Source organism: Canis lupus, chromosome 28, assembly GCF_003254725.2.
Source record: "Canis lupus dingo isolate Sandy chromosome 28, ASM325472v2, whole genome shotgun sequence".
In the NCBI taxonomy this organism is placed as follows: Eukaryota; Metazoa; Chordata; class Mammalia; order Carnivora; family Canidae; genus Canis; species Canis lupus.
Genome location: NC_064270.1, coordinates 24,619,045 through 24,633,223, shown reverse-complemented (window position 1 = coordinate 24,633,223; position 14,179 = coordinate 24,619,045).

The following is a 14,179-nucleotide window of genomic DNA, read 5'->3' as shown; positions in this document are numbered from 1 at the left end:
CCTAAATCTTTAAAGAAGTCATCTGGTTTGGCTCAGTAGTTTGGTTTCTGAGACTCTACCTAAAATTAATGACTGAGTTTGGAGTCTTCCAGAAGCAGAGCCTGAGACAAGGATTTGGTGCAAGTGAGCAGTTTCTTTGGGAGGTGATTCCAGGAAGCATGATGAGGGAGTGGGTGAATGTGGGAAATAGGAATGACAGAAAAGCCAATATGATGGATACACTAATGGGTCAGACTAGGTGGGTAGCTGGGGCTCAATTCTGTGAGGACTGTCTGACAGAGTGTGTTCTACACTCTGTCCATTGTGTCCGTTGTCATGCTGAAGAGCAAACAAGCTGCAATTCCCATCTCCATTGATTGAGGTTTGCTCAGAGACATTAATGTTGGCACGTCCAGGCTATTCTACATGTATGTAGGCTAAGCATGTTTCCATAGCTGAGAACAAATCCACTCAGGTGACACAGGAAACCAACAGACCATCCAGAGACTGTCTTCAGGCACCTCTGAGAAGGGCCTAGGGATGGGATGCTGACAGTATCTGCTATAGATAATAACCATATAGAAAAAAGAAACATAAAAACCATATAGAAAAAGAAAAACATAGATATATGCCTAGCTTGTACTATAATACTCCAGAAACCTAATCATTTAGGTTCACCGTTACCTATAACAGAGAAAAATTGGAAGCAATTTTAATGTCCACAGTAGAGGGAGGCTTACACGTGTTCTGGTATATCTACTCGATGAAATATTGCCCTTTGCGATTTTGTTCAATAACGTTACTGTTGCCAGGCTCTGTACCAGGTCCCGCGATCACTACAGTAAAAAAGACAAACCCAGTTCTTGCCTTCCAAAAGTGTATGGTCTCATTTGTTTATGATGCGGGATTTTTAAAAAACATAGATATATGCCTAGCTTGTACTATAATATTCCAGAAGCAGGATTGTATATATGGCATGATCGTAATTCTGTTTTTAAATATGCATATAAAAAAGGCTAGAGAGAAGTATATCAAATTGCTAATGGGGTTCTCTTCAGATGATGGGAGTTTCTTTGCTTCGTACATTTCTATTCTCACCAAATTTCCTATGATAAGAATGTATAAGGGCAAAAATAATAAACTTTATTTGAAAATAAGGGAAAAAGGAGTCACCTGCCAAGCAGCGGGGAACTCAAAGCTGGCCCTGCTCACCGCCTCCCTATGCTGGACTTTCATGTGTGTCTAGCATTTCTGGTTCCCTGCTGGATCTGGAACCAGCATTTCATGTGAAGTAATTTGGGGCACTTCTCAGGCATGACTGGGGCCTGGGGGGGAGGCAAGCATCTCCTGATTAAATGTGAAGTTCTTAGGGCACCACAAAGAGAACAAGAAATAGCTATCCTCTTTTTTCTCTTAATTTACTGAAATATGAAGCCCACGGTGATGTCCAGGCTGGTTCCTCCATATGCTGGTGAGCTCTGACACTGTCTTCCATAGTTAGCCAGTGGCTTCAGTGTCTGCAAACTTTCTGCTTCTGTAGGAAAGTTACCATCCCACAAAGGGGAAAGGACCTCCATGTTGAGAATTTTCTTGCCAGTTCTGTTTCTGGTAGACTCCTGAAGTTTGGGAATGAAAGATGTTACCTACATATAAATTATCCTCGTCAAATGCTTTGAATGTGTGCAATGAGCAGGCTTAAAGGAGCAGAAGTGACCATATTCAATGTCATTTCATTTACTGCAAGACTTACACTTGGCAAAGTTCACCCTGAAATATTTTCCATGCAGTTTAAAGGAGTTAAAGATCTTGAAAATCCTCTCCCTAGACTCTCCCAAACACCTTAATTCTAAGTTATTTCTGGTAGATGGAAACACTTTAGTTCTCTGAGCTGTTTGTTAATTCAGTATTTGGCTGGAGGTCCAGGCAGCTGCGTTGTACAACGCCAGGGGGCTCCACTCACGTAGCTGTCTCCTGGAGTCTCACGACGAGTTTCTATATAGATCCAAAAATGATTTTCAAAACAATTCTTCTCGACGTTCCTGAATTTCTGATAAGGCTTTTGGATATTTAATTCTGAGAAACATGCTCCAAGTGAGGGTCATATACACTTTGGAATCATGATAAACAGCTCTTCCCAAAGTGTGTTATGCATTACCAGTTCCTTGGGATATCAACAGAGCTTTTGCAAAAGACAAGGGCCATGATTTAAATTAAAATGAATTTAGGAAGGGCTGTTTAAGTAAACTTAAACTGCTTATTGCTGCAGGAGGATGTGGTCTTGAATATGCTCATGGCATGTATCTTCATGAATTTCCAAGACAGCAGCAGAATACACAATGTTTCCAAATTTTTGAATACTGAAGTGTGGCTTCTCCAATTTCTCTTTTGGGTTTTGCCCCATGCCTCATCCAGCCGCCATCTGCAGTAGGTGCAATTACTAACACCGAAGCATATGGGGCATCAAATCCAGGCCCGTGGCTCTCAAACAGCAGTGTGCATCAGAATTGTGTGGAGAACTTGTTAAAACATGATCCCTGAGCCTGTCTTGAGAGGTTCTGATTTAGTAGGTCAGGGTAGGGCCCAAAAATATGCATTTCTAGGTTCTTAGGTGATGCTGTTGCTACTATTGGAGGGACCATATTTTGAGAACTACTGGTGTAGAGATATTGAGTGATTCCCCAGCAACAGACCACCCGGAGGAGCAGGAGTGATTTACTAGAACAGCTGGTCCTTTTTACTAGGTATTTCCCATTTCCCCATAAAATGCATGATAGTGAAGAGATGCTTGATTTCGGAAGACCAGGGTTGAAGACCTAGATAGGATCTACCTGGGAACATAACTAAATGCAGTCACAGAAGCTACAGCACAAGGTAGGAGCTCATCTGGGACAGGGGTAAGGAGCACTAGCATTGGTGTTAGACAACCTGGCATCATAGCCCAGGAAAATAATTTATTTTCAGCCTCAGCTTCCTCATCTGTCATATGAACGTCATGCTCTTTGCCCACTATAGTTATGGGAAGCACGAACCAGATAGCAGGTGCAAAGCACTCAGCACCATATTACATGACAGGCAGTCAATAAATGGGAGGCAGAAGACTTGCTTAATGGGAGTAAGGCAAGGATTGGGTATAGGAAGTGGTGCATCAAGGCCAAGCAACACACCTGATTTACTGAACAGCTGGTCCAGGTTCCTTTAAAATAGTTTTGTCTGGGGTTGGGGGTGGTGTGGCGAGGGGGCTGGCTGGCTCAGTGGTTGAGAATCTGCCTTTGGCCCAGGGCATGATCCTGGAGTCCTGGGATTGTGTCCTACATCAGGCTCCCTGCATGAAGCCTGCTTCTCCCTCTGCTTATTTCTCTGTGTCCCTCATGAATAAATAAATAAAATCTTAAAAAAATACTTTTGTCTGGGATTTTTTTTTAAAGATTTTATTTATTTATTCATGAAAGACATAGAGAGAGAAAGGCAGAGATGTAGGCAGAGGGAGAAGCAGGCTCCAGGCAGGGAACCAGATGTGGGACTCCATCCTGGGACCACGGATCATGCCCTGAACCAGCAGCAGGTGCTCAACCGCTGAGCCACCCAGGCGTCCCCTGGGATTGGATTCTTGTAGAACTGGGATTAGACCTGAGAAGCCCTTTGGGGAGGGAACTGTGAATGCCAGGAGCAGGACCGCCAACTCAGAAACTGCCTGGTCTCAGGCTTCTCCCAGAGCCCTCAGTGCCCAGCAAGACATACAGTAAGTGCTCATGAAATATCTATTGAAGAATCTATGTATTTGAGAGAGAGATACAACCAAGTTGGCCCCAGGAGCCAGTGAACAATAAAACATCAAGATTTTGCTTTAGCTTCTCAACCTTTTTCTTCTCAGAACAAACAAACAAAAAACAAAATGAAACGAAATGAAAATAAAGTCAGACAAGCCTTTGTTTCTGAGAAAACACTGAACAAATACACTCGAGTTATTATCTCAAGAAAAATCAATGACTTTCCCATCCACCAGTGTATGAGCCTTCGGCGTTAACTTGGAAACACTGAAGTCCTCCCGGCCCAGAGCTCTCCTGAGTCCACTGGCTGAGCGTGCAGGCTCCAGCCTTCTCGGCCGGCCGATCCAGTGTGAAATCATTTCCTTCTTGGAGCTCAGAGCCACCGCTGCAGGGACTGACGCGCCTGCGAAGCCCTCTGCCTTTTGGCTAACACAGCGAGTGCACAGAGAAAAGAGGAAATCAGGCAGCTGTGGGGCTTGGGGTTTTGGGATATCAAGGGGGAATTAGCCCCAGCCTGGAGAAGGGCCAGGAGCTAAGCAGAGACCTGGCTGAGCAGCAGACTCACCTGGGGACCTTTTATTTAAATTATTGTTATTATAATTATTAAAATTATTATTTAATGACAGATTCCTAGGTCCCACCCCTACTAGATTCAGAAATTCCATTGTAACATCCTCTTTTGGAGATTCCACGATGAAAGAAAGTGCAGGCACGGATGCTGTTTCAGTCCTGGAGATGCCATTGTTCTGAGCTACTTCCAACCTTTTGCAGCTCACCCAGGAGTCTCGGGCTAAAGAGAATTCCTCCCCAAGTGCTCTCCATGGAGGACCAAGCTGACAACATTGAAAAGGAAGGATGTGCTTTTAAGAACATGCAATATGGAAATGAAGAGGGGGAAATTCTCAGACTTCTCTCATGGTGGCAGCTGCATGTCTACAAGCACATTTTAGAAAGGATTCATCTTCAAAAACAATCACAAAGAGCAACTAATGCAGAGCAGAAGTACACCATGATGTCTGTTTAGAAGAATGTCAAGATGCCTCCTTTCGGCACTTTGGCTCCCAGGAAGAAAAAGGAGACAAAGAGGACTCTTTCAGCATCTTGCTAAGAGATGAGGGGCCAGATCTTGACGCTGAGAAGCTGTGAACCACTCTCTCAGCCGCTCCACTCCGGCTGTTGCACAGGGGAGTAGTTCATATTATGGAGGGGCCTGTAGCAAGTGCTTTACACACCCTATCTCATTTAATTATCACAATGGTCCTGCGATATGGGTTGGGGGTCAGCATGCTTTGGTCAGCCACCTGCTTTGGTAAACACAGTATTGCTGGCACACAGGCACTGCTGGTCTCTTACATACCACCTGCGGCTGCTTTCACTCCTCAACAGCAGAGCCAGAGTGGTTGGAACAAAAACCCTACACCGTGTATTGAAGAGATATCTGCACTCCTGTGTTCGTTGCAGCCTTATGCACAAGAGCCAAGATATTGTGCCCAACATTAGATATATGGATATAAGAGATAGGTGCCCATCATCAGATATATAGATATAAGATATAAATGTCCACCATCAGGTAAATGGATAAAGAAGATGTGGTATGTATACACACAAGGGAATAGTATTTAGGCATGAGACAGAAGAAATTCCTGGTATTTACAGCAACATGTATGGACCTTGAGGACATTCTGCTCAGTGAGACAAGTCAGATGAAAAAAAAGAAGACAAATGCTGTATGGTATTACTTTTATGTGGAATCTATAAAAGCCAAAATCATGCAAACAGAGAGTAAAGTGGTGGTTACCAGAGGCTCGGTGGGTGGGATAGGAGAAATGTTTGAGGGTACAAACTGGCAACTAGTCAGTCGATAAACAATCCTGGAGATCTAACGCACAGTATAGTGAATGTAGACAACAATGCAGTATTGTAATAATCTAACTCTTAATTATTCCTGTCGCAAACGTGAAATGACAATGATGTGAAGTGATAGAAGTGCTAACACTATAATGAAATCATATCATAATGTATAAATCTATCAAATCGACATGATCAACACACTGTCTACTTTAAGCTTACACAACCATTATAGGAAAAGCATATTTCAGTTCCAAAAATTAAAAGAAATTACAAAATAAAAGAAGAAGGAAATCCTACCAGTTGTGACAACATGGATAGACCTTGAGGGTGTTAGGCTAAGTGATGTAAGTCTGACAGGGAAACTAAACACTGTATGTTCTTACCTAGATGTGGAATCTAAAAAAGCTGAACTCAGAAATAGAGAGTAGAATGGTGTTGGCTAGGGAAGGGGTTGGGGCACATGGGGACATGCTGGCCAAAGGGTATAAATTTTGATACAGCGCTATATTCAATACTTCAAAGTTTCAGAGAGAGGAAGTTATAAATGTTATTTAAACACAAAAACAAAAACAAAACAAAACAACTCGTTTGCTCCATAAAGTCTGAAGTATTTACTCTGTGTCCCATTATAGAAAAAGGTGTGTTGATCCTTAAAACTGTGAGGCCCCTATTGGTCCCACTTTACAGATAGGGAAACAGAAGCATGGAATGACTGTGTATCAATTAAGATCATTTAGGTTATAAATGACAGAGTCAGAGATGCCTTTGGCCCCCTGAGCTAACTAGTCCTATGCTTCTCCTACCCTTCACTGCTGTGCTTCCTCCTCTATTGCGTTGGCCTGTCCCTGCTAAATATGTTGGACAAGAAGGACATGTTTATTTGCTGTGAACATGTCTCAGGCTAATGATTACACAGGGGCCTGCAGGAGATTTCGGAGTCCCAGAGACTGGTCATCCAGCCCACCCCCTCCTCTCCAAGCCCCTAACAACTGAGCTCCCAGCCCACCCAGAGTTTATAAGAGAGGCAGCCATCCAACATGGACAGAGAGCTCTCTAAAGTCCAGGAGACCAGGTCAGGGGTACGTGGACTAGGGAAGAAGTAAAGAAGTGCCAGCTAGCCCCAAGCAAAAGGGCAATAGCTGCTCTTGGCTGACCAACACCCGTGGAACTCATCCCTGGTCCTACCTCTGAAGTCAGGCCCAAGTCTGCCTTGACTGCTTATTCTGGCCTTAACAATGTCTTTCCACCCAGCCTCAGCTTGATTGGCCTGTTGATGTTGCTTACCACCAGGATGCCTCCCATGCGGATTCCCATCCAGTCCTGGTTTCTGCCTATTTGGCTTTGGCTCAGACTTACACCCCATGGGTAACAGGCCACTCCTCAACAAGGGTTTGAAGCCTCTAGGGAGTATCAGAACTAAAGCTTCACATCTTAGGCAGAAAACCAAAAGTTTCCATACATATCCTGCAAGACCAAGCCAATCCTAAGAATAGGATAAGCAAAACTGGTGGAAAGATGACTGAGTTAAAAGTCACCAAAATTTCTGAGAATACAGAAATACTTATATAAATTATGGTAAATCCATACGGTGGAATACTATGCAGTCACTTAAAGACTGAGATTAACAAATATTTTTAAATAATGTGGTATAGCAGGGCCAGGGTCAGCTTCATGGGTGTGGGTCTTGAACCGTTAAACAGAGTCCCATCCTTGGTGCTCACACTTGGTTTAATACTCCATGGCTACTATCCAGAAATTCTTAATAATTTTTGAGCAAGGAGGCTCCTTGTTCAAAAACATTTTCATTTTGCACTGTGCCCAGAAATTATGTAGCTGGTCCTGATCAGGGATATGTCCCAGAATTCATTCCCTCCTATCTTTTAGTAATAGAACTCCCCTACAAACCAACTCCACCCCGCCCCAACTCTCACCCCTACTAAGGCTTCCTGTGAGGATTCCTTTCCAGAATTTCTTGGGAAATTGTAATGTTTTTCAAAATCCTGAAGGAAAAGTTAGTGAAGAAATTAGGACCATGAAAAAAGGTATCACAATTTTCCCAAGAATCAAAGCTTAACAATCAACAGAGAAGAAACACGACTGGTTTGAATTCATCAGTGTCAACTCAAAAGCAAGAGGAGAAAACGTGGGCAGGTTAGGATCCACATTTCCAGGAACCAGGATCAGAGTACGCAGGAGAGAAGTGGTCATGATCTACTCAGCCAGTCTTGTATGTAGCTCTTACCCCACTCCAAGTGTGTGTTCATGACATGCTGTGAATGGCAAGTCATTCTTGCAGATAAAACAAATATCATTAAACTTATATGCATGTGTACTTTATATATCTCCTGTTACTAATAGTCTCAGAAATAACAAGTTTTGGAAGCAAAGGAAGTCTGTAAATTGGTCATTTTGATGTGTAATTCTGCATAATGCTTTGTTATATCTAAATGTTACATTATTTGAATATTACCCAGTAATGTTCACTGATATTTTCCAACATTTGATTATTTACTACAAGCTATTGTTGTTGTGAATTTACTAAACTTAGGTCTTATTTATTGAACTAATATTGTTAGATATCCATAGACTGAGAAAAGAATATGAACAACATTGGAGTTCTTCTAAGACTAACTTATGTTTCAGGAAGTTCCAAGAATCCTCAGGAATTCCAACTTCTCATTTGTAAATTCTGAAGCTTAACATCCGTTGTGAAACACCGATGCAACATATGATTGTCCAGCTAGAGACTACAATTTCCAGCCCCCCACCCCCTGCGCCTTAGAGCGCTAATCATGTTCTAGGTTTTGACCAATGAGGCGTAAGCCCAAATGAAGCGTGAACCTTCTGGATTATGTTTTTATGAGAAAGCTGTCTGCCCTCCACTCTTTCTTTCCCTCTTCGCCTCAGCTTTGGAATGATGAAAACTGGAGAAGCCATATGGGATCAAGATATGGAGACCATGTGTTAAACGGAGTGCTCCTCCAGCCTGTTCTGTGGATTGCTCTGTGGAGCAGGACTGCCCACCTGCCCTAGCCTATCTTTAGACCATTACTTGAGAGATAAATAAATACTATTTTATTTTAGTTTCTGTATTTTGGGATCTCTTTATTACAGCAACTTAGCCTATATGAAAACACATAGGAATGTTTGTGCTGCAGTGGTACTTGACAAAGCATCATACACAATTGTATATTACATTATATTATATTGTGTACTACAGTATACACGGTGTTGTATATGTACAATATAACAATCTCAATCACTAAAAACATACAAAGAAAATGTCCAGGAGAAAACATGTTAAAAATCTGGCAACAGGGACACCTGGGTGGCTGAGCGGTTGAGAATCTGGCTTTGGCTCAGGGTGTGATCCCAGGTCCACGGATCGAGTCCCACATCAGGCTCCCTTCGAGAAGCCTGCTTCTCCCTCTGCCTATGTCTCTGCTTCTCTCTGTGTGTCTCTCATGAATAAATAAATAAATAAATAAATAAATAAATAAGACCTTTAAAAAGAATTTGGCAACAAAGGGGATGGGAGAAGCCAAGACAGACATTGTTCCTGAAATAAATTAGGTGGTATTATCTATATAGCCATTAAACTAATACTTATTGAACACTATTTATGTTCTGGCAAAAAAAAGCTAATAGAGAAGAAGGAAGACTTATTCCTTCCTGGAAAGGAAGATGTTTGTAAGTAATTACCAGTATACATGATATGAAGAATTTATTCTCTCCTATTGATGAGTCTTTTTCCAGATATTGGACCACTGGTGAGGTTTGGGATTTTGAATAATCTCAACCTCCTTCAAGGACTGGTCATTTCTACCACGTCTCGCAGAAGCTGCCAGTTTCACCAGGAGGCAGTCCACCCCTTCAGCGATCCTCCAAGGCTAACAATGGGCAGAACTCCAAGGACTTCCATTTCACATTCTTGCCTCCCTCTTCAAAAACCTCAATGCAGCTTCCCAAGCCCGGGGCTAAAGAAAACTGGAAAACATCCAGCCCTGTTATGCTCTCTGTGTTGAGGAAGCCTTAACCTGAGAACACATGGTTGGTTGTTGGGTTGCCATCTTGGAAAAAGCATGAGTGTCTATTTGGTTTTCATTGGGGGCGGTGGGGAGGGGGGAAGCTAAGAAAACTGAACAAACACAAGAGTGGAAAATGTGGCACCTGTCTTACGCAGTAGCTTTAATTTTTGTAGCCCTGAAAAATGTGAGAAACTCAAATATTCTGTTTAGCAGAAGTCATTAAATATCCTGTAAGAGCCTGTTCGGAGTCAGTGAGAGGCAGTAAGTTTGCTATTAAGTAATACTTGGTATTTACTAAAGGCTTTATCTGCCTATCTGTCCATCTACCTGCCTGGCTAACATGTCCAGCTCTGTCAGCCTCTGCAGGGCATTTCTATCCACATACCTGTCAGATTCCATTTTTCACCAGAAGCTTCATTAGGAAATAGAATCTGAGCATTCTTAGAGGCACTTTACACAGCTGAAAATAATGAAGGAGAAGTCAATGCAATTAACCAGGCCCTTAACAGTAGGATTTGAATAGTGAAGGAACTAATTATGCGCCCCAGGCACCCACATATTGTATTTGCCACATCATCAGGCCGCAATAAAGAATGTCTCAAAGCTGTGCATCTCGCAGGACAGGAGGGAGACAGGGGTTACCTTGGTGAATTCCTTTCCTTCCTCCTCTCCGTAAAGGAGGCTGAATCTTCCAAGCCAGAGTCTGCAGTTATCTGGCCACCAGCCGCTCTTCTCTTCTCCTTCTTTACTAACAGAAGCAACATTTTACTCAGGTTGACAAGGTGCCCAGATAAAAGAAGATATTTCCTGGTTTCCTTTGCAATTATAAGTGCCCACCGAAATGTCAGTGGAAGTCAACTGACGTTTCTGAGAAGGTTGCCCTTCTCCCCTTCCTCCTTCTTCAACCTGAAACATGGATGTGATCAACAGAGCAGCAGCAGCCATTTTGTTACCATGAGATGATTTTAGGAGAGGAATTCATGAACTACAGACGGAAGAACAGAGGGATTGAAGGAGGCTGAGTCCCTGATGACTATGAGGCTGCCATGGGATTATCAACCTCAACGCTTTGTGTTACATGACAGACAAATAAGCCTTTAATTTATATCGTGACTGCTAACTCAGGTGCCAGTTACTAGCAGCAAGCCTAGTTTTGACAGATACAACTCACATTCACTTTCTACCTTTCCCAAAAATATTTCCAAGAGCCGTAGAAAAATTCAATCATCGACTGAAGCAGTCATTCCTCAACAGACATTTGCTTAATGTCTAACTCTGGTCCACACTAGGGAATGGAAGGACGAGTATGCGTGGTCTCCGACCCTGTGACACATTTTCTCCTTTCCCCATTAACATGAGTTACTCTGTTCTACTGAGCTTGGAATCTCTCTGTTCAAGCTGCTTTGCAACAGAGAAATTATGTAAGCTGCTAGAAGGCAGAGAACATCCCTCGTTCTTCCTACTGTTACCCATAGTCCTTGGCGCATGATGCTTCCCCTGAGGTGCTGAAGGTCTCTGGGCAGGGGTATGTGAAAGCTGAGATTTCAGCCCAGACCAGCCTGTTGAAGCATCTGCCCATGTCTGAAAACCACCATATAAAGGTTACCCACTTGGGATTCAGAGTTCACTGACAATGCCTGGTCTCTTTCCCAGCCACGCACCTTGGAGCTCAGAACATCATTCCATCCTCATCACTGTCTTCAGGTATGATGCAGAGGAAGATGGAACTTGCTCTCCCATTCTGGCTCTGCCTCAATCCTGGCCTTGCTTCAGGCGTCACCTCATCAAGGCAGCCAGGCACCCTTAGGCAATGAGCACACCTTGCATCCTCCAATCAGGTCCCAGGCATTCAGGGTCAGGAAACCATCAAATCCGCCAGGCTGTGGCCCATTCTGTCAATTTGTCTAGAGTGGGATAATCTCTGAACATCGAGGATTTCATCAGAGAGGAGCCAATGGGCCTCCCATGGTACATCCCTGGGGGTCATTTCTAGGAAAGGAATTATGGGCCAAATACACCATTTGTCTCCCTCCAGCCTTCCTGGACCCACCCAAGTGTCTGCTCCCACGCCGGTCATGACTGAGGCAGACCATCTCCCAGATCCTTACTCTGGCCAGCTGGTGAGGGGAGCATCAGTCTTGCTGTCCAGGCCCACATTAGGCTGGAGAGCAGCGTAGTCTGAATACCTGCTCCATCCCTTCTGACCTCTGGGACTTTGGGCAAATTACTTAACCACGCGGAGTGTCAGTTTCCTTGCTGTAAAATGAGGATAATATATCGACCTTACAGCATTATTATAAGGATTAAAGGAGTAAGTGTGTAATAATCCTCAGCCCCGTTCCGAGACTGTTGTAAGCTCTCAATAAATGTTAACTGTCACCATCAGTATTATCAACACCTGGCATCATCTGTTGTGTTAACTGTTTTGTAACTTGGTGAACATTAAACTACTTAAGGCTCTGATGCTGATAAAGAATCCCAGTCAGATTTTTTTTGGCGGGGGGAGAGGGAGATAATTTTCAAAAGTGACCTTTTTCTTAAATTTCTCAACTTTCTATTTCTCCTTCTCTCTAGAGATACTATTTGTCTTTTAGGTTGTAGGAAAACAACAGAACTCGTGTCCAAGCTCTCATGCGAACACCCTTGCTTGGATGCATCTTTATTATGCACCATCTGTTTGGGTCAAAAATGATTTTTCTTTTTATGAAGTTTACAGTAGAGGGTCAAGTTACCTGCCCGTTTTCTTCCCAGGACACTCCCGTCCATGAACATGTCTGAGGTGTGGTGAGACAGGCAGAAACATAAAGATACATGTGGGAATAAATGTGTGAATGTATTTAGACTGTATTTGGAGAAACTGGGCTTTCACCACCATCTAAATTCAACAGAGTTGAATGTTCAGACCAAACAGTGGTTAGCCGTTGACACCAAAAACCATTTGCAGCCCAAATTAGACACAACAAACCTGGGAAAGAATTTTGAAAAATCCAAACCTTGCAACCCACCCCTCACCTCAGACTACTTGAGGCATCAGAAGTGAAGGGAAACGTGTGTGCCAAGAAGAGCCAGGAGGCTGGAGCAGACTCCTTGGGCTGTAGCAGGTGAAAAACACATTTGCTGAAGCAGCCCCCAAGCATGTTTGGGGATTGAGGTGAAAAGCTGGGGGTGTTTATAAGTCAGGGCCCTTGGTCCTGGTTCCCCTGTATGCCCACTAGGAAAAGCTGTCAGAGCTAGGCAGAAGCTGGGTTATCCTTATGCAGATGTGACTGGTAACAAAGTAGGGAAACTCAGAGATTCAGAGCATGAGTCTGGCCAAGGCTGAGCCTGCAAAATCGAGATAGGATTATAGGTAGGTGGAGTGAGTGGACTTGGAAGACTTGGGTGGGCCAGAGAAGGCAGGCCCGGCAGGAGAGGGGAGCCTCCACCACCCCCGGGGGCTGCTGCTTCTAGGTTACTATGAAGAAATGTAGGCCTAGTGTAGTCCAATCTTCAGATGTCTTAAGAAATGCTGCAAAAGCTCCTGATTTTCAAATGTTGGCGACCACTGAAACACATTTTACAGCACTGTGTATAGGCTGAAGCAAACCAACCTGTTTGCTGGATCCAGCTTCTGAATTCTAGGTGGGGGCTAACTTTTATCTTACCTCTGATGCTTGGGGGTTGTCAGGGGTGGGTTGAGAGCCCGCATGTAGCCACATTCGCTCCTCTGCCCGCATCTCCCTACCGCTAAATTAATCTAGCCTGAGAACTCCTTTGCAGCTTTGAGAAAAGTGAAGCTCAAAAATCAAAGTACAAGCCCAGACAAAAACCTTCCAGGTAGGAGCCTCAAAGATCGAGCTTTACTTTTATTTTTTACATATTTTGTCATGTCCCAGAATGGCTGGCCATGTTAAAATCGCAGATGTGATAGCCACCCAAGCTCTGTAGATCCTCCCAGCACAGGACAGGCTTGGGAAGGAACGGAGGAATGATAGGGAGCAAGTAACACCCCCAAGACCACCCAGGAGGCTGGGGACACCAAGTCAGGGACCAAATGTATGTCCCTGCCTCCAAGGACTTCTAATTTGGGCCCTGTATTCCTATCTGCCCCCCTGGGATTTGGAATGTGCAGACCATGGCTCTGCGGGGGTCCAGGGGAGCGACGTTTGCAGAGAAAAGTGTTGTGCTTGGGAGGAAAGAGTGAAGTCAGCGTGTTCCCCTTGGGTCCCCAGCAGCAGGTCAAGGTCACACCTCTACGTTTTCACGTTGACCAAGCAGGGACCGTCCTCAGGAGCCCAAATGCTGAAGAGGCCAACACGTCTTGGAATGCGGGCCAGCATCAGAAGACACAGGCTGACCCCAAATCTCCAATTCCAGGCAAGTGGTGTAGCAACCCCATCAGTCAGGGCTTCTAAAGGCTGCACAGCGTGCCTTCACCAGCTCTGCGTTGTTGGGCAAAGGGAAGAAGAGGAAGGCAAAAACAAAAACAAAAACAAAAAGGCAAAGAAAACAAAAGGCAAGATACAGCTCCTGTAAGCCTAAAGGGCTGGCTGCTAATCACCACGGTGGGAGCCT